Source organism: Apium graveolens, chromosome 9 (genome assembly GCF_009905375.1).
Source record: "Apium graveolens cultivar Ventura chromosome 9, ASM990537v1, whole genome shotgun sequence".
In the NCBI taxonomy this organism is placed as follows: Eukaryota; Viridiplantae; Streptophyta; class Magnoliopsida; order Apiales; family Apiaceae; genus Apium; species Apium graveolens.
In genome coordinates, this window is record NC_133655.1 from 17,618,308 (window position 1) to 17,639,438 (window position 21,131).

At 37.9% G+C, this 21,131-nt stretch overlaps 1 pseudogene; it reads right to left on the minus strand.

The window, feature by feature from the left end:
- The window catches only part of LOC141685066 (feruloyl CoA ortho-hydroxylase F6H1-2-like), a 74,955-nt pseudogene that overhangs the window by 34,353 nt on the left and 19,471 nt on the right, over window positions 1–21,131 (minus strand).

Sequence of the window (21,131 nt, forward strand, 5' to 3'; positions counted from 1 at the left end):
AAAATCCGAATCTAATTTTAATATTCGAATATTAAAAATTCTAATATAATTTTTTTAAAAATTATAAAAATTCGAATATTGTAAAATTTTGAATATAATTTTTTTTAAATTATAAAAATTTGAATATTAAAATTTTTAATAAATAGGTAATTTTCAATTTTTATAGTTGAAAATATTGTCCAGGGGAATAAATGAAAAATCTGTTGAACTTTAATGATCAAAGTGCAATTACACATGGTCAAATTACTTTTTTACCATTGACATATTTAACGGTAACGACAAAAACTAACGGAAGGGGTGCAAAGTGCAGCGCCTAAACTTGTATGGGGTGCGAAGTGCAATTGTTGAAACAAGTGGTACTAAAGTCCCAGTTACCCCAACCAAAGGGATGCAATATGCAATTTACTCTATGATCCAAGAACCGGCAGTTTATGTAAGTAGAGATGTGACATTCGAGGAAAGGAAGCAATGGCCATGGAAAAATTTAGAAAAGATAGAAGTGCAATATATGATGTGAACTTCAATATTTGAAGCACCTGACATTAAAATTAATGGGGAAAACAATGCAAGTCAGACACACACGGGTGATTCTGGGGAGTTCGAGGTCACAACACCAAAACGCGTAGAGCCTAAAAATTTGCCAAGTTCTGATAACTACGATGACAGTAGGGTTCCACATAAGTTTAGAAGCATTGCATATGTCTATAATGATACCGAGGAAATGGAAGAGGAAGACGAACTACTAGCCTTGGGTGTCGATGAACCGAGTTCTTACAGTCATGCGGTCAAGGAGAGAGCCTGGAGACAGGCTATGCAAAGTGAAATCGAATCCATTGAAAGGAATGAGACTTGGAAATTAACAAGGCTGTCACCAGGTCACAAGGTAATTGGCTTGAAGTGGATTTATAAACTCAAACGGGATTCTGAAGGAAATATAGTGAAGCACAAGGCGAGACTTGTCGCCAAATGATACGTTCAGGGGAATGGAGTGGATTTTGATGAGTTATTTGCACCCGTAACTAGGCTCGAAACAGTAAGGATGCTACTAGCTTTGGCAGCGAAGAATTCATGGGAAGTGCACTATCTTGATGTTAAAATGGCCTTCTTAAATGGTGAAATTAAGGAAGAAGTATATGTAGCACAACCGGAAGGATTCGTGAGCAAAGGGCGAGAAAATATGGTGTACAAGCTATACAACGCATTATACAGATGGAGGCAAGCTCTTCGTGCATGGTACTCAAAGCTCAACAAGTACCTTGAGGTTCTTGGTTTTAGTAGATGTTCTTATGAGCATGACGTATACAATAAATGGGTGGGCAATGAGTTGCTGATTGTCGAAGTATATGTTGATGACATTCTCGTAAATGGTACCGATATGTCTCTAATTAAGGACTTCAAAATTGAAATGAATGCTGAATTCGAAATGAGTGACATGGGGCTGTTGTCTTATTACTTAGAAATTGAAGTAAAACAGAGCACCGGACGCAATGAGTTAAGGCAAACGGGGTAATGGGGTATGCAAGGAAGGCTCTTGAAAGAGTAGGGATGGTTGAGTGTAATCCCACCAAATATTCTACAGATCCGAAGGAACATATCACCAAGGATGAGACATGCAAGTGTGTCAATGCAACTCTATTTAAAAGTTTGGTTGGTGGTCTCCGTTATTTAGTACACACATTTCCGGACATCGCATATTCAGTTGGGATAAAGAGACAATATGTGGAAAAACCTACTATGATGCATTTAAATATTATTAGGCGAATATTGCGTTACGTATATGGCATATTGGATTTTGGATTAGTGTATACAGAAGGCAGTGGCAACAATATATTGTTGGGATATTCAGACGGTGATTTTGCTGGACATGTAGACGACAGGAAAAGCTCAGGGGCAATGCCATTTTATCTCAATGAAAGTCCGGTGACATGGGTATCTCAAAAGCAACGCTGTGTCGCATTGTCATCGTGCGAGGCTGAATTCATGGCACCACAGCAGCTCGTGTTCTAGGGAATTTGGCTACAAAACATGTTAAAGCAAGTGACGGATAAGTATATTGGTCTTGTGATCATTTATATAGATAATAAATCCACAATTGATTTGGCTAAAAATCCGGTGTTTCACGGAAGGAGTAAGCATATCGACATTCGATATCATTTTATACGAGATTGTGTTAATCGCAGGAAAATAATCATGAAACATGTAAGCAGTGAAAACCAACGGGCTGATTGCTTGACCAAGCCTTTGTCTACAGTTAAATTTAAGAGGATGAGGAATCTCTTGGGTATCAGGAATCTGGTTAGACAAGTCTAAATCTAAGGGGGAGATTATGGGATTATTTTCAGACCTGAAGACCGAGTCTTTCTGTTAGTGAAGTTATTTAGGTCTTTGTGGTTAATAAACGTTTATTGAGTATTTGTAGGAGTTTCAGTTTGGCTTGATAGTTAGTTTCTAATTTTCCGATAGCACTTTTCATTTTGTGTAAGTCAGTAAATAAAAACATTGTATGCAGAAGCAATAAACTAGTATTTGACGCTCAAGTACTTTGTTTTACCAGTTTTATATCAAACAACTTATATATATTTAGTATACAATTTGTTTTCCAAGAGTTCATGTGAAATTTGTTATTAATATATTGCACTACAAATAGCTAGGCAGGTGAGGTTAATTTGTGAGTATATAATAAAACCAAATATATATTTAAACTAATGACAAACCAAATCTTGAATGTTAGTACATACTTGCATGCAGATGGCCAATATCTGGAAGACTCTTCATCAGAAACATAGAAGAGACTAAGATAACCTTTCCACTCAAGTGCCTTCTCTGCTTTTGGAATAAAACTGGTTCCAAACCTAAAAATTTTGTCAGAGAATTTTCTTGCAAAAACTTGATCTTCTCTGTAGCAGGTGATAATCCCAAATCACCCCGGGACCTTCTCCTTGCCGGGCCCGGACTCAAACTCCTTTTGGACGAAAACGGCGGCGGCGTGCGGTGTAGCTGTAGGGTGGGAACCTACAAAATAGAACCGGAGGGGGGTGACGTCCCCGCGGCACCGGAGCGTGAGAATGAGAAAGGGTTTTAAGGAGAAGAAGGGAAAAACGGGGATTATGCGAATATAATTATGGTGTGTACGTGTGTGTATATAAGTATAGGTGAGAGAGAGAGTATGTGAGATTGTAACCTGTAACCTTCCTCCCGTTCTACCTTTTATAGGCCTCCTACTAGGGTTTAGGGGTTTGTACCTTTTAATCTGGACCGTAGGTTGGCCTTTTGGACTGTAGGGCATCTGGACGCCTGGGATGCGTCAAAATACTACCAGATCCGGACCGTAGGAACGTTCTGGATCCCGGGTACCTGGACGGTGGTGATGTTACCACGTGTCCTGGGCCCTTCCAGGTTAGAGCTGAGTACTTCATGGGCTCTTGCTATTGGGCCCCTACTATTGGGCCTGAATTATTATAGGCTATCATTTGCCCCCCACTCCGTTATGCGGGTTTACCCGGATGGGGGAGTATAGTAGTTATACTGTAGAATTTTGGGTATTTTGCTTTGTTGCCCCCTAACCCCGGGGTCAAATGGGGATGGGACTCCGGGGCTGACTTGGTTAGTCATTTGATTTTAGTTCAAGATGGGATTCCTTGAAGTACTTGGAAATTTTTTTGGGGGTTTTTTGCTTTGTTTCCCCTAACCCTGGGGTCAAATGGGGATGAGACTCCGGGGCTGACTTGGTTAGTCATTTGATTTTAGTTCAAGGTGGGATTCCTTGAAGTACTTGGAAATAAATTTGGGGGTTTTTTGCTTTGTTGCCCCCTAACCCCGGGGTCAAATGGGGATGAGACTCCGGGGCTGACTTGGTTAGTCATTTGATTTTAGTTCAAGGTGGGATTCCTTGAAGTACTTGGAAAAAATTTTGGGGGTTTTTTGCTTTGTTGCCCCCTAACCCCGAGGTCAAATGGGGATGAGACTCTGGGGCTGAGTACACTCTTGACATTTGATTTGACCGGACTCTGAAAAGTTGATGCTGCAAATCCGGGGTGTCAGACGACTGTTGGGATTCCAACCGGGGTCAAAGATACATACGTTTTATCTGTATCTTTTGAGTGTGCCAGTTATTTACTTTCCCCCTTTTCTTGCCTAAAAAGACGCGCCGTGACATGATTGCGGTAGTGGTAATAACTGCTGCAGTTATTAAATTGACGCCAATCAAGGGGTGCCACGTGGCCCCGACGGTTCCCTTAACCCAAAAACCGCTCACATCTTCTTTCTTTCTTCTATAAATACTGGTGTTTTCACTCCCATTTTTAGTTTACGCAAACATTTCCACAGAAAGAGCTAAGAGAGATTTTACAGAGATTTTTTGGAGCATTTGTTGTTGAAGCCACATTTCTTTCTCCTGCCCATTTGTAAGTATCTCAATTCTTTTGCTTCCTTTTTTCATTTGTTTTCTTGTGTTTTTGCGATGCATGTAGTCTTTTTGTGCGAGCTTTTGCTTCGCTACTTTGTATTTCTTGTTCGAGTTCCACAACTGCCTTATTGTTTTGGCCTTGAATCTGTGTAACTGTGTAGATTTTGCATGTCTTCTTCAATGGTTTTGTGTTTGATTTGTGTAAATATCGTGAATTTTCATAGTTTTGTAGGCGAGTAAGTGGATTTTTAGTAGTGTAAAAAGTTGAAGGGCCCGGGGTGTGTTCTTGATATATGTTTTTGGTTGTATGTGTATGTATATGTTGTAGATCTTGTTTCTGGGATAAGATACATACATGATTTGTTTCTAAACTCTTCTATTTTTTTGTTTTGTTTTTGTTGTTGTTGGGTTCGGGTTTGGCATTGACTCCGGGGTGCGTTTATATAGATACACGTAGTTTATGCCGTGTACCCATTTTAAACATACTGCTACCCTTAGGAGTCGGTATACCGAAAGGCCTAGAGGTTTAGGTGAACTTAACTCCTTCTACCCTTCATCTTCTTCTTCCAGTAGCTCTGCAGAGATGCCTCCCCGGGTTGACCAACCCCAATAAGTCTGAGCCCGGACCCTAGTTTTAGGTCCCAAAGGTACCTTATCGAATCCGGATGGATCTTGGGAGGACGTAGATGAATATTTCGTCCAGTGCCGAGTGAACCCTAAGCCCTTGGGCTTTTATTACCGAGATTTGTCAGAGGTATATGGAGGCCCGAATGGGCTTGGTGGTAGAGAGCCTTATGACGAAGACGACATGAATAGGAAGTTTTTTACCGCCCCAGGGACCAGGTATGAGTGTGGGGCGGTTCATAAAGAGGTTCAGGAGAAATATACGGACGCTGAGGTAGATGGCGCCCTTAGACTGGCCTTTAACCTTGATGATACATACCAGTGGAGATGGCCCGAGGTGCACGAGAGGGTGATCACAGACCGGAGGGGGGATGGGTCGGGATTCCCTTAGAGCACCTTCGGGGCATGCACCTCAGATTACATCAATTCACCGAACCCCTATGCTGGGATGTCTACGGGATTCCTTTCACCCAGCTAGCCTCGAATTCGGTGAAATGGATAAGTTGGTTTTTAGCTTGCTATCATGCCAAAAATTACCTCCCCACCTTCAAACTTTTCCACCACATTTTCAGAATTAAGAGATCCACCGCTCGGCCGATTTATGAGTTCATGTTTAGGATCGAGGACTGTGAATATCCTTCCGATAAGATGGTTCTCCTGGTTAGCATGTTGACGTCGCTTAAGGGATGGCACCGGGAGTTCATTTTTGTCCGGGGTGGGGATTTGGAGTTCATGCCGCTCCATAAACTTGAAATTAAAACAGATAGGTTTTCGGTCCAGCGGTTCGGGCAAGCAGCTCTCGCGATGGTTTATTCCTTCTGTGGGGCACTTGGGACGCAATGGACCCGGGACTATTTTACTAGCAATGAAAACATGCATGCTGCCGGATGTAAGTCTTTTGCCTTAGCATTTTTTTGTTGCTTTAGCTTTTATTGATTGTTTGTATCCGGGACTGATATTTTGTTGTCTCCTTTTCAGGTATTCCGAAGTTAATTCCCTATCCCCCGAATATGTCTGCCCAACTTAAGGATCTGTCGGCCAAGCTGCGAAGGATTGGAGGGATGAAGAGCTTAGACTCCGGGAAGAAGAAGGTTGGCGAGGGTTGTTAGGAATATGTGTATTAGTTTAATGATAAGTTAAACAAAATACTTAAGTAGAAATCTAGTGTTTGTAGCCTCAACGGATAAGACCATCCTGGCTATCCGTTGAAGGAGTAGCTTTACTTAGCAATAAGTTTAGTATTGTAGCACATTTCATTCTCTGGATTCAAGTTGTAATGCTTAGATGTTATAGGAAAGTATCAGTCATGTTGACTACTAGTGGATATGCAAATAGGAGGGCTAATTGTAAATATTTCATGCCTTGTAATTTTGTATAAGTGAAGAAGTATCAACTGATATTGAAGACCTTCAACGGATAAGAAACAAAGCTTCAACGGATGTCTCTAAAGCTTCAACGGATAATATCCATCAACGGATAAGTGCTTCAACGGATAAAGACTTCAACTGATAATGCATCAACGGATAAAGCTTCAACGGATAAAGCCTCAACGGATAAGGCATCAACGGATATAAGCTTCAACGGATGCTTAGTTCATTAGCAGTTGATAGTGACAATTCACAAGCTGACAGAGGCACATGGGTTGACAGAAACAAACTGGAATGTGGAAGCCTCTAGGAGGAATCAAGAAAATGCAGCATTTTCATTCTGATGCAAACAAGGAAGTATTCAAAGATCTACAGCCAAGCCTAAATTGCATTTGATAGAGAAATGAAGAAGAAACATGTGAAGAATCTTTTTAATTGTATTTTACAGTTTTGTCTTCACTTGTAAACTTGGTGATATATAAACCAAGTAGCAGCTAGTAATTAGATAAGAATTTTCCTGAGTTGTTTAGAAATATCCAGAGAGAAAATCATCTAGTTTGTATTAGGAAGCAGCTGTGATTTAATTCTTTGAATCATAGATTTTCTGAAATAACACATCTCTGGTGGAACAACAAATCCACCAGAAAAGTTTTTAAGTTCTTTGTGTTCTTTATATTTGTGTTTGAATATATATCTGTCTATATTAGCTTCAAGCAATTCACACACTTGTTCTCAAAAATACTTAGCCTTAGAAACTGCTCAAAACTTGAAAAAGTTTTGAGATTTACATTCAACCCCCCTTCTGTAAATCTCATTGTTAGTCCACTGGGAATAACAATTGGTATCAGAGCTTGCTCTTAACATACAAAGAGTTTAAAGATCTATTCTACTAACATCATGAGTAAGAAGGATATTGGTGTAAAGATTCCAATCCTGGAAAGAGATAACTATCATCACTGGAAGGTGAAGATGCATTTACATCTTCTCTCTCAAGATGAAAGCTACATCAACTCCATTGAAAATGGTCCTCACATCCCACACAAGGTGGCCACAACTGCTACTGCAACAGTTGCTGTTGGACAGTCTATTCCCAAGCCAAAGGCAGAATGGACTGTTGAAGATATTGAAGAGGTCCACAAGGACAAGAAAGCCATGAACATTCTATTTAATGGCCTGGATCAAGATATGTTTAACAATGTCATCAACAGCCAAACTGCTAAGGAAATTTGGGATACTGTGCAGCTTATCTGTGAAGGCACTGAGCAAGTTAGAGAAAACAAAATGCAGCTTCTCATTCAACAGTATGAATATTTTCACTTTGAAGAAGGAGAATCATTGAATGATACCTTCAACAGATTTCAAAAACTGTTGAATGGATTGAAGCTGTATGGGAGAGTGTACCAAGTCAAGGACTCCAATTTAAAATTTCTAAGGTCTCTACCAAAGGAATGGAAACCTATGACTGTTTCTCTAAGAAATTCTCAAGATTATAAGGACGTCACACTTGAAAGATTATATGGAATTTTGAAGACTTATGAACTTGAGATGGAGCAAGATGAGCTGTTGGAAAAGGGAAAGAGAAAAGGAGGATCAGTTGCACTTGTAGCTGACAGTGAAAAAGTTGAAGCCAGGAATGAGGAAAAGACAATGCCAAGTCTCAAAATTGGCACAAGCAAATCAGAATCAAGCAAGGGTAAAGAGCAAGTAGCTGAGGATGAAGACAATTCCAGTCAGGATGACTCTGATGATATTGATGAACATCTGGCTTTTCTGTCCAGGAGGTTTGCAAAGATGAAGTTCAGGAAAAATACAAAATTCACTAAGCCAAACAAAAACATGGTGGACAAATCCAAGTTCAAATGTTATAATTGTGGCACGAGTGGACACTTTGCAAGTGAGTGTAGGAAGCCAACCTCTGATAAAAATAAATTTGAGCAAGTTGATTACAAAAAGAAGTATTTTGATTTGCTCAAACAAAAGGAAAGAGCTTTTCTCACTCAAGATGATTGGGCAGCAGATGGGGTCAATGAAGATGATGATGTGGAATATGTCAACCTAGCCCTGATGGCTAATTCTGATGAAAATGAAACTAGTTCATCAAGCAACCAGGTAATTACTACTGATCTCTCTCAGCTTTCTAAACATGAATGCAATGAAGCCATAAATGATATGTCCAATGAATTATATCATTTGCGTGTTTTCCTTAAATCACTAGCTAAAGAAAACACTAGGATCAAAGAGAATAATGTGTTTTTAAGTGATAGGAATGCTGTGTTAGAGAATCAGGTACTTGAGCTTGAAAAGATTAAACTTAAATGCTTGTCTGTTGAGAGTGAACTAGAAGAAGCTGTTAAGAAAGTAGAAATTCTTTCTAAACAGTGCTAAATGATTCTGTGACTAACCCTACACTTCAACCAACCACATCTGAGATCAAGGTTGACCCAAAGTTACCTAAGTCAAAAGATGCAGGAGGAATGAAGTCTAGGAAAAAGACTAACAAGGCTGGACCCAAGGAAACTTGGGTACCAAAATCAACTTGATTGATTTTGTTGTGTACAGGGAAAAAGAAGGAATCTATGGTACTTGGACAGTGGCTGTTCAAGATACATGACAGGAGATTTTACCTTGCTCACAGAGTTTAAGGAGAGAGCTGGCCTTAGCATAACCTTTGGAGATGACAGCAAAGGATTCACTATGGGATATGGCTTGATTTCAAAAGAAAATGTCATCATTGATGAAGTTGCATTGGTTGATGGTCTCAAACACAACTTATTGAGCATCAGTCAACTATGTGACAGAGGGAATACTGTTTCCTTCAATTCTGAAGCCTGTATTGTCACAAGTAAAAAGGACAATAAAGTGGTTCTAACTGGAGTTAGAAAAGGAAATGTGTACCTAGCTGATTTCAACTCTACAGATGCAAAATCCATTACTTGTCTTTTCAGCAAAGCAAGTGCAGTTGAAAGTTGGCTATGGCACAAGAAGCTGTCCCATTTGAATTTCAAGACAATGAATGATCTAGTCAAAAATGACTTAGTTAGAGGAATGCCTCTAGTGGAATTCACAAGGGATGGACTGTGTGATGCTTGTCAGAAAGGAAAGCAAAAGAAAGTATCATTCAGTAAGAAGCTTGAATCTGCAATTGATGAACCATTACAACTGCTACACATGGATCTTTTTGGACCAGTCAATGTATTGTCAATTTCAAGAAAAAGATATTGCCTAGTGATTGTAGATGATTTCTCAAAGTTTTCATGGGTCTATTTTCTTGGATCAAAGGATGAAGCTAGTGAAATCATTATCAATCATATCAAGCAAGTCAACAATCATCCTGATTTCAAAGTAAGGAATATTAGGAGTGACAATGGAACTGAGTTCAAGAATTCAACCATGAAGTTGTTCTGTGAAGAAAATGGGATCATGCATGAGTTCTCAGCTCCAAGGACCCCACAATAAAATGGTGTGGTGGAAAGGAAGAACAGATCACTAATTGAGGCTGCAAGGACAATGCTTGAAGAGTTAAAACTCCCAACTTACTTTTGGGCTGAGGCTGTTAACTGTGCATGTTACACTTAGAATATTTCTCTAATCAATCAAGCAAAAGGCATGACTCTCTATCAATTATTCAAGAGAAGAAAACCAACTTTAAACTTTCTGCATGTCTTTGGTTGTAAATGTTATATCTTAAGGAATCAATCTGATGACAAAGGGAAGTTTGATGCAAAGGCTGATGAAGGAATATTTGTTGGTTATTCTGCTGGAAAATCTTATAGGGTCTACAATCTAAGAACCAACATTGTCATGGAATCTGTGCATGTTGTGTTTGATGATAAAAAGATTGATGGACTAACAGATGAGGGACATCATGAAGGACTCAAATTTGACAACATTGAGATATATTGTGATGATAGTGAAGATGAGAATGATGAAGAAGGCATCTCAAGAAGAATTCAGAATCTGCCTTTGGATAATGCACAGAATGCTACATCCGTTGAAAGTCATAATTCAGCTTCCGTTGAAAGAAGCAATGCAGCATCCGTTGAAAGACAAAGTGCATCATCCGTTAAAGTTCATAATGAAGCATCCGTTGATCACAGTCTGTCAACGGATAATCAATTCACTTCATCAGTTGATAAAGCTCCCAATTCCTTTCAAAGGATCAGCAATTCAGGGGGAGTTTCAACCAATCAACATTATATCTCACATCATGACAATACTGAGGCAACCTCATCTAGAGCTAATCTACCACCTCAAAGGAAATGGACCAAGAATCACCCTTTTGAACTGATCATTGGTGATGCTACATCTAAAGTGCAAACTAGAAGGGCTACTCAAGATGAATGTCTGTATAGTAGCTTTCTATCACAGGAGGAACCTAAGAGGGTGGAAGAAGCTCTATTGGATCCAGATTGGGTTTTAGCAATGCAAGATGAGCTAAACCAATTTGAAAGGAACAAAGTATGGAAGCTGGTACCCAAGCCAAAGAACAAGAGTTCTATTGACACAAAATGGGTATTCAGAAACAAGATGGATGAAAATGGCATTGTCATAAGGAATAAAGCCAGATTGGTTGCTAAAGGTTATTCTCAACAAGAAGGAATAGATTTTGATGAAACATTTGCTCCAGTTGCCAGACTTGAGGCCATCAGAATCTTTCTAGCCTATGCAGCTCATGCCAATTTCAAAGTCTATCAAATGGATGTCAAGAGTGCATTTCTAAATGGGGAATTGGAGGAAGAAGTTTATGTAAGCCAACCTCCAGGATTTGAAGATCCAAACTTTCCAGACTATGTGTATTATCTGTTGAAAGCACTCTATGGACTAAAGCAAGCACCTAGAGCCTGGTATGAGACTTTGTTAAAATTCCTTCTAGATAATCATTTCACAAGAGGTACTGTTGACAAAACTCTCTTCTTTAGAAATGTTAATGGATCTAAAATACTTGTTCAAATTTATGTAGATGATATTATATTTGGATCTACAGATGATAAGCTTTGTAAAAAGTTTGCTAAGTTAATGCAAAGTAAATATGAAATGAGCATGATGGGAGAGCTAACTTATTTTCTTGGTTTACAAGTTAAACAAGTTAGTGATGGAATTTTCATTAGTCAAACTAAATACATTTATGATCTTTTAAAGAAGTTTAACTTAATGGATTGTTCATCTGCAAAAACTCCCATGGCCACTGCCACCAAGCTTGAATTAAACAAGGCTAAAAAGTCTGTGGATATTTCAAGTTATAGAGGCATGGTTGGCTCACTTTTATATTTAACTACTAGTAGACCTGATATAATGTTTTCTACATGTCTCTGTGCTAGATTTCAAGCTGACCCTAAAGAATCTCACTTAGTGGCTATTAAAAGAATCTTCAGATATCTCAAAGGGACTCCAAATTTAGGAATTTGGTACCCTAGAGAGTCTGGTTTTGATCTAATTGGCTACTCAGATGCAGATTATGCAGGCTGTAAAATAGACAGGAAAAGCACAAATGGCACCTGTCAATTTCTAGGGAACAAGCTTGTGTCATGGTTCAGCAAGAAGCAAAATTATGTTTCTACATCAACAGCTGAAGCTGAGTACATTGCTGCTGGTAGTTGCTGTGCACAGATACTATGGATGAGGAATCAACTATTTGACTATGGTTTGACTGTTGACAAAATTCTAATATTCTGTGACAACACAAGTGCCATTGCCATTACTGAAAATTCAGTGCAGCACTCAAGAACCAAGCACATTGATATCAAGTACCACTTCATTAGGGAACATGTGATGAAAGGTACAGTGGAACTTCATTTTGTTCCAAGTGAAAAGCAGATTGCAGACATATTTACCAAGCCACTTGATGAATCAACATTCACAAGATTAGTAAGTGAGCTAGGTATGCTTAATTATTCATAAATTTATCTCCTCTATATAATCTGCATTGGAGCCTGAAATGAATTTGCTGCAAGAACAAAGTTGGCTTCAAGTAAAAACTTATTCTATCAACGGATATTCCCTATCCGTTGAAAGCCAAAATTGTTCTATCAACGGATGATCATTATCCGTTGAAAGACAAATACATTCCTGGTAATTTTATCCCTCAACGGATAAAATAGTGTTGGTCATCAACGGATAACTATTTACCTTATCCATTGAAGTGTCACATCAGTTACTTTCAGTAAGTCACAGCCGTTGATTTCTTTACGTAACCGTTAATACAGATATACACTGTTGTATGTATTTGTTTTAAAGGCAGTTTAGAATTTCTACAGTTTTATTTATTCTTGAACAGCTGTAATTTACTTAAAATTATCATTTTATTTACGTTTTAATTCAAGAAAGTATAAAAGCCCATTGAACTCTTATTTTCACTTTACGCTTTCTTGCAATTTTCATTCTCCTTCTCTCCCAAAATTCTCAAGTTTTTCTCTGCAACCTCTACTCACAACAATGGCACCAGTAGTCAAAATTATGTCTCAAACAGGATTTATTTATGAAAAGAATAATTTCGTAGCCTTGGTTGAAAAGAATGAAGCCCATTCTGATTATCACAAGATGATGGACTTCATCAAAAACTGCAAACTGAGCTATGCAATGCTGGAAGCCCCAACCATCTACTGTGAGGTGATTGAGGAGATTTGGACAACTACAGAGTTCAACTCCATATATATGACTATTGCCTTCTCTCTCAAAGGTAAGGATTATTGCATTAACTGTGATGATATACAGTCTTGCTTTAAGTTTCCTGAGAATAATGCCATAACACCACACACTGATAAAGATGTATCTGCTATGTTAGATTCCATAGGCTATGCTTTTGATTCTGCTAGTTTAGGTAACATTAGAAGGAAAGGCCTTAGGAAAGAATGGAGTTTTCTTGGAGATGCCTTTATTAAGGTTTTCTCTGGGAAGATTAGCAATTTTGATGCCATAACTTCATCTCTTGTTAATATGCTTTATATGCTAGTTTCCGATAGGTACTTTAATTTTAGCAACTGTGTCATGCTAGATTAGGTTCCAGATTAAGTAACAAAGCTAATAGACCACATAACATCTACTATGCTAGATTCTTTATGTTATTGGCTAACCATGTTGCTGAAGGATTGGTTATATCAAATGAGAATAATAAACTCAAATGCTGGGCACAAGAGAAAAGGGTCCTTGCAGACCTTTTGAGAATGAACCTCAACAGCCAGGTGCCATTGGTATATTTGTCAATCATGAATGCACCACAGGTAAGTGAGGTAAACACTTCTATAACTCCTACTATTTCCAACCCCATTATTTCCTTGCCTTCTAGTGTGGCCATGGAATCTGTGTCTTTGTCCAAACAGGTTCCTACCAAAGCCACCAAAACTAAAGTTTCAAAACTCAAGACAAAGAAAACTACATCTGTTGTTTCTCAAAAGACAACAGTTGTAACAACAACCATAAACCCTGAAGGGAGTGAACAGGGTGTGAGTGGTGAGGGGAGGGGTGAACATCAAGAAACCCCCCAGGATAAGGTGGGAGAGGTGAGTGGTACCCAAGCCAGCTAAGCCACAGTCTCTCAAAAGACTGTGGTGGTTCAAAAGGAGTCTAACACATCCTTAGTTGCATCCTCCCAAAAGGGTGCAACTATTGAAAATAGTCCCCAACCAGGGACACAGACCAAAAGAGGGAGGGACACTAAAGCCACACATTCACCAATTAAAGCCTTTTCAAGGAAGAAGAAGGCCAAGACCCTAGTTTCCACACAAGGGGCACACACAGCACATATACATCCACCTGTATCTGAGCCTTCTCAAATTCAGCTGGATGTGATTCCAGCAAATGTGGAGTCACAACCCCATTCTCTCATAATAAAAACACACCAATCATCAAACTCTCCATCACCCTCTCTGGATGTGGATATGATATTCACATCAATTCCTGATTCTCCCTCATTAAAACTCAGGGAGGAGCCCCACTTAAAACCTGATGATCATCATCTTTTAGATGATTTGTTGGATCATCAGCCAATTCTTTCAGATGTAGTTGAAGAATCCGTGTCACCACATTTAAAATCAATTCACACAGATTCAACAATTATGTCACTTTCTATATCTACATATTTTCCTTCTTCAACGGATATCTCTCATCCGTTGACAAGTGGTTGTTCTTCAACGGATAAGCTTAACAGCAGTTATCCGTTGATACCATCAGTTTCCACTTCAACGGATACTCCCTATCCGTTGATGGTCTCTACACACTTAACAGAAACAATTTTAACTGTAGAGGACATGGTTACTGTACAATCACTTTTAGGTTTGAGGGAAGGGAGTGATCTTTTGAGTGAGAGGTTGGGTTGCTCCCAGGCAAAAGGAGAGGTTGAGAGTCACCATATGCATGCTATTTCTTCCAGCATGACAAAAGTAAGTGAGGGGAGTGCCACCGTAGAAGGTGAGGGTGAGGGTGTGTGTGAGCCATGGGGAGCCCCTGATGCAAGAAAATAGAGAAAATGAGAGAAAGGCAGGTATAGAAGCTATAAGGGTGGATCCAGCCATTGCTAGTGAGTCAATGAAAGTGGATGATGCAGAAAAGGAAAGACAATTTCAGCAACATTACAAAGCTGTAATTGATAACATTTCCTTGGATGCTGACACTTTTACTCATCCTGTTTCAGCCTATCAATTATTGGCTGCTCAGGGCAATGTGGAGGCAGAACAGACATTAAACATTGTACACACTTCAGAATCTCTTCTCAGAGACAAAGCTGCTGTTAACAAGCTGCCTTCTCAAGCTGGTGAGCCATCTGAAGAATTTGGAGTAAATTCTAATGATGATGACTCTGATTCTTTGGATGAGAGCATGAACTTAGGGGGAGTAGCAGGCCCAAGTTCTGTTCCAGATCTTCCTGAATGGGCATGGGCAAAAGCATCCACACCAGGAGAGTTTGGTGTCACTTTAGTCAGACAAGTCATGATAATTCAAAAGGCCCTTCAGGAGACTACAGATGCTGGTACCAAGGCAATTCTTCAAGCTCATCTGGTGTAACATCCGGGAAATATCGTGTAATTATTTATATCAATATATGATTATTATGTGAATATTATATGAATTTTGGTGAATTATTTGGTGTTTGATACTAATATTTGGATGTTCGTATGTAATAAGATGCGAGTATGTTAATTTTAATATGTGCAGAATAAAACATAGATAATTAAGGTATTTTTGTGGAAAATTTTTGGAATGTTAAATGATGTTATGATGATTTATGAATTATTAATTATTTTCTGATTAATTATAAAAAATTATTTTATAAAGCCGGGAATCGTCCGACTTCAATCGTTTTTGCGTTTTTACAACCCGAAACTCTTCCGAAAACTCCTTCCTAACCTAATCTGGTAATTCCGAACATTTTCCGTGTTTTAACTTTTTCGATCCGGGTTACGATTTGATCTGTAGGAGTACCGGTATGAAATTTTCGATACGCAAATCATTTTATATATCGATAAGAACCCTTATTCTCAAAAGGCGAGACATTATTACCTTAATTTCGTATAAAGAATTTTATAGGAAGCTCTGTTTTGATAATTATCTAATTCTGGTATTAAAATGGTATCGTCTTTTCAGTTACTTAGCGGCTAAGTAACCTATTTTCGGAACCGATCTGTAAATGTAATTATCAAATTATTAAATAAATAAAATATGTGATGGTTCTGTCAGCTATGTGTTGCTGTATTATCAATTGTTTGTGAATTGTTGGACGCGAAGATTAATTTTATAATAAATTATCGAGTTGTATGCATTTAATTCATTTTAAAGCGATTTTATTGAATATTTATTCTTAAAAATGCTAAAATTGTCTCTAAAATTATTTTATTGTTTTAAAATTTTATTTATTATTTTTAGGGGTTTATAAAATTTAGAAATCAATATTTTATTAATTATTTAATTTTAAATGATTTCCTGATTTTATTTAATTGTAAAATCAGTATTTAATTCCAGAATGCTTCAAAAATCTTGAGATACATATTTTATTAAGTTTGGAATATTTCGAGAATTTTAAAATTATTCCGGTAATTTTCTGGCTTTTATTCACTCCCGCATTTATTCGTTAATTCGTTAAAATGCGGATATGATTGGCAAGTTAAAAATGGTTTAAAAATCATGAAAATTTAGAATATTAGTTTTAAATTATATTGAGAATTTTAAATCTGTTCTGATAAATTTTTGGGTTGTTCCTACTCGTAAATTATTCGTTGAAATCAGTAAGTGCGGTACGAGTCAGGATAATTATAACAAGAAAGGAAAAAAAAATAAAAAAATAAAAAGCCCCCAAATCATCCCTGCACCCCCCACCGCCTTTCCCTCAACCTCATCCTTAATCTCTCGTTTCTCTCCTCCCTCTCCACTCTGGTCTCTTTCAATTCTCTCATTCTCTCTCAAAAATCTCTCTTCTCTTGCTGTCCTCCTTGTGTCTCTTCCTTCTCCATGATTCCCTTTTTAGTTCCCGTTTTTTTTTCTCTCCTTTTTGGTGAGTTCTGGCACCGCCCTATGTTTCCGGTCTGTGGTTCTGTTCTCCGGTAATTGCCCGGTTTCTGTTGGCTTTTGCTGCGTGTATTCGTATATATTATGCGTGTATATATATATATGCAGTGTGTGCAAGCTGTGTGTGTGTTCTATGTACCGTGTGTGTGTTGTGTGCATGTGTGTGTGAACTCAGTGTGTGTTGATGGTGAAACTGTTGCCTGACTTCTGTGGCTTTCCGATTGTGTCTCTGTTGTTCCGATTGTGTGATGTTGCCTACGCGCGTTGCGCGCGTGCTCCTGTGTCAAATTGAAACCGTTATTAATTATAATTTTATTTTAATTTTCTGCAGAAATTATTTGATGGCAATTCGTGAAATAAAAGAATTGTTGCGGAATTATTAAAATTAATCGGTGAAGTTTTGCGTTGGAAACCCGAGAATTTATCGGGTACCCGCAAAATTTTACCGCCGTCGGCGATGAGCCTCGGCGAGCCGACGGTGGGCGATGATGATTTCTATCTGAGTCCTACGTTATTAATTAAATAAAAATAGTTGGTAAATTAGTTGTGAAACGAAAATGGGAATAAAATAAAAATACGAATGAAAATGCAAAATACAAATAGTATTAATAATTAAGCGAATCGGAGTTTGGGACTTGGTAATTGGATTGTGGATTAAATTATGTTGTGATTGTTGTTGTGATTGGATTGTTGTTGTGGATGGACGTCGATTTGATTTCGACGGGTAGGCCGATAAACAAAGGAAACGCTGCCCGATTTTCGGGAAATTAATTCCGAAAATACGGGAACGTAACCTATAATTATCGGAGACGTCGAATAATCATATACAATTATATTATATGAACTGGACTGCGATTAAGACAAGATAATTTATAAATAATCGATTACCCTGTTTTCAAAACGACGAGTATACGTATTTTCTGAAAATAAATACCGAACTGAATTTCGAAGATGTGAACCATAACTGCTATGAGTATTTCGATAATACATAAAAATATGAATTCGGTTATGAAATCGTATGGGTAGAATAGGATGACAATTTGATGTTAAGTTTAAGCGGTTATCTGAATTAGGGTATTTCAACCCTATAGGTTTTAGACGGAAGACCCGAGACGTGACATCAGACTAGGAATGATCTAGAAAATTAGACATCGAAATCAACGAAGTTCAAACCAAAGGGTCTGAATGTTGGGATCGTATTGAGAATAGAATAGCAGGTGGACGACAAAGTCGAACCAAAGTCAACCAATAATAACGGCTAAAGCTTATTGAGGCAAGTATTCCTAACCTTTCTCCTTAAATACTGCAAATATTTATTCTCTCCTATTCTAAGTTCAGAATAGTTAACTGTTTTATATTTCGCTGCAATTACTCTTATTATGCCAGTTCTTTTAAATTCTTGTTCCTATAATTCGATTGCTCTCTTGAGCAAATACCCATTCGTTCGGGTTATTTGCGAACCCTAATTTGGGATGTTTTGAAATCAGAATGATTTGATATCAAAATACTCTACGGGCTGGATGATTATTATGAGGGCCAGTGATGAGCTGGATCCTATGGGCCGGAGATGGACCGGACCCTTTAGGCCATAGTTGCCTGGGTGCCCCATATGTTGGTTGGGTCTATGCAGTTGGGTATAGATCCGCACTATCTCCTGACTGATCAGCAGGTTATAGTGCATATGTTGGTTTCTAGTGTTCAGTCCAATTTATTGTTGTTCGCCATTAATGGCATTCCTTCTTGAAAGAAAAATGTGATTATGAATTAAAGTTATTCTTTCTTAGCACTCAGTTTCGGAAAAATTACAATGTTTCAAAATAAATTCGAGGTTCAGATTGTTGCTGCAGCATTAGTTACTCAGTGATAGTTAGAATCTTGAATGAATTGAGATCTTCTTAATTATTCAACCCATCCTTATCAGGCTGGTTTAGCAGGATAAGTCTATGGAAACTTAGTCGATAATGATGGATACTGAATAGTTAGGAATTTCTTGAACGTCGTTCTATGAATAGTTATTGCATTCGTTGCTCAAGTATGAAGTGTTACCAGAAGCTATTTTGAAAACACGCGATCTCTGAAGTTCTTATAAAATGTCATTAAGTCCTATGTGATTTATAGCAATGCAAATCAAATTGATTTTAAGTTGATAAAGTATATCCTTTAAATGATTTCGTGTTTCGTTCTTTAAAATATTTCAGAGATTTTATCCGGAAGTTTTCTTTGATTTTAATGCTTGAAACTCAAAATATATACTTGCTGGGCATTTTTGGCTCACTCTTGCTTTGTCAATTCTTATTTCTGCCAGAAACAGATAAGGATTAAAGTGAATAGCTTTGATAGACAGCAGAAGTTAGAGAAGTTTCCGTTGCGAGAAGTTGAAGGTGTTAGAAGAATGTGACAAGAGCATTAGTTCAAAGGTATATATACTTGTATTATAGTTGAAGTGAGTTGTAGAAGGTTAGATTCTTGTTTCATACCATGACCTGTAAAAGATCCGGACTCAAGGGGTTATTTATTTATTTCTTTACTTTATGTAATAATGGTTAAGTAACACTAAATCTTGACCCCGGATTTGGGGCGTTACAGTTTGGTATCAGAGCTGCAGGTTATTGGTCACTGAAATAAGAATAGGTGAGAGTAGGATAGACATGATAGGTCGTACAAGATAGGAAAGTCCCTAGACATATTCAGGACAAATTGAGTTGAGTGCGAATTAGGGTTAGCAGATCCGATAAGGAGTTGGTAAGATAGGATTGATGAGAAAGTGTAAGGCGAATATCACAACATCATAGGTATATTGAAACCTCAGATCATACAATAATGAGAAATCGACGGATCGACGGAGACTGGGTATGTTACCCTACTTTTCACATGGTTTTGAAAAATATGCGATCTATTCTTGTGAGAATTTGTGTAAGAGAAGCCACGATTTAACTTAGGTGTTAGGACGAGTTCCACGTCAAAGGCCACCAGTTGATGGAAGCTGATGAAGAAATGATGTTGCGCATTTCGAAGGCACCACCATTGCGAGAAGATTCTTATCACTTATCGGGAGCTGCGCGAGGAATGATATTTAACTTACTAGGTATAGATAAGATTTGCAAGAAGATGCGACCTTATCTACACACAGAACATCGATCGCGTGCGTGGTTGTAAGCATAACGTCAAGGATGATGACAAGAATATGAAGGACAATGGCAGACGTCAGCGTTGGGTCCAAGTTAGGAATAAAATGGCATATAACGGTGAATGGAGTTTCGTCGGCTAATAAGTGCATGTATAATCCAAGGAAAAGTGGAAGAAGTACCAAAGTAGAGAGACCTTATATGGACATTCTTTTAATTAGACATTTTATTGGTAAACCAGGAAGATAACAAGTAACTTATATAGTAATGACGACCAAATATTTGATTTTTAAAACTTTAAAATTAGATTTCGGAAAAGATTTTCTTCATCAACTTTCAGAAGATTTTTGCATGAAATGAGTTTTACAAATTGGTTGTCAAATTACTACTTATGTTCTTGTTATTATAAACAGAAAATGATCTAAAAAGAAGAATGGAATTAGACTCAGTGTAGTTATTCCAAGGGCCAAATAGACCCATCAGCAGGAAGAAGGTTTAAAGTTTTCTGTGAAAAATAAAGGTAAATTTGGTTTAATAATATCAATAATTGAATCAACATGTTAAAATATTATTTATCCAGTTTATAAAATTATTAAAATTTAACGAGATTCGTGATTCGAATGGACGGAGGATGATTGAAGGAAATGGCAGAATCTTCCAGATGATTGGAGAAGAATCGTATTATTATCGACGAAATTGAGGCATTGCGTGATCGATGGGTATTTTACACTATATAGATGCAATCTGAAGCCGTGATTTTAACTTCGGAATGATGCGATTAAGATTAAATTATTGAAGTAGTTGATGTGAAGGCATTTCCAGGAAGCATTTCAAAGCAGTGATGTGACTTGAATCGTAAACCTATGTCCGCACGATCCTGAAGGCATACGTAAGTGAAGCATGGAAGGTGATCGGCATTGATATTCTTTCTTTTAAATACGATAGCATATATTCTTCTCGAGTTTGAATATGTATGAGCTTCTTCTGTTAATAAATCATATGAGGCAGAAACGAAAGAACATTCTTGTGTCCCTTCTGAATTGTTTCTCTTCTCAAACAATTGATTCCTGATTGAGACCACAGTGTTATGATATGACGCTTTGTCGAAATGACGAA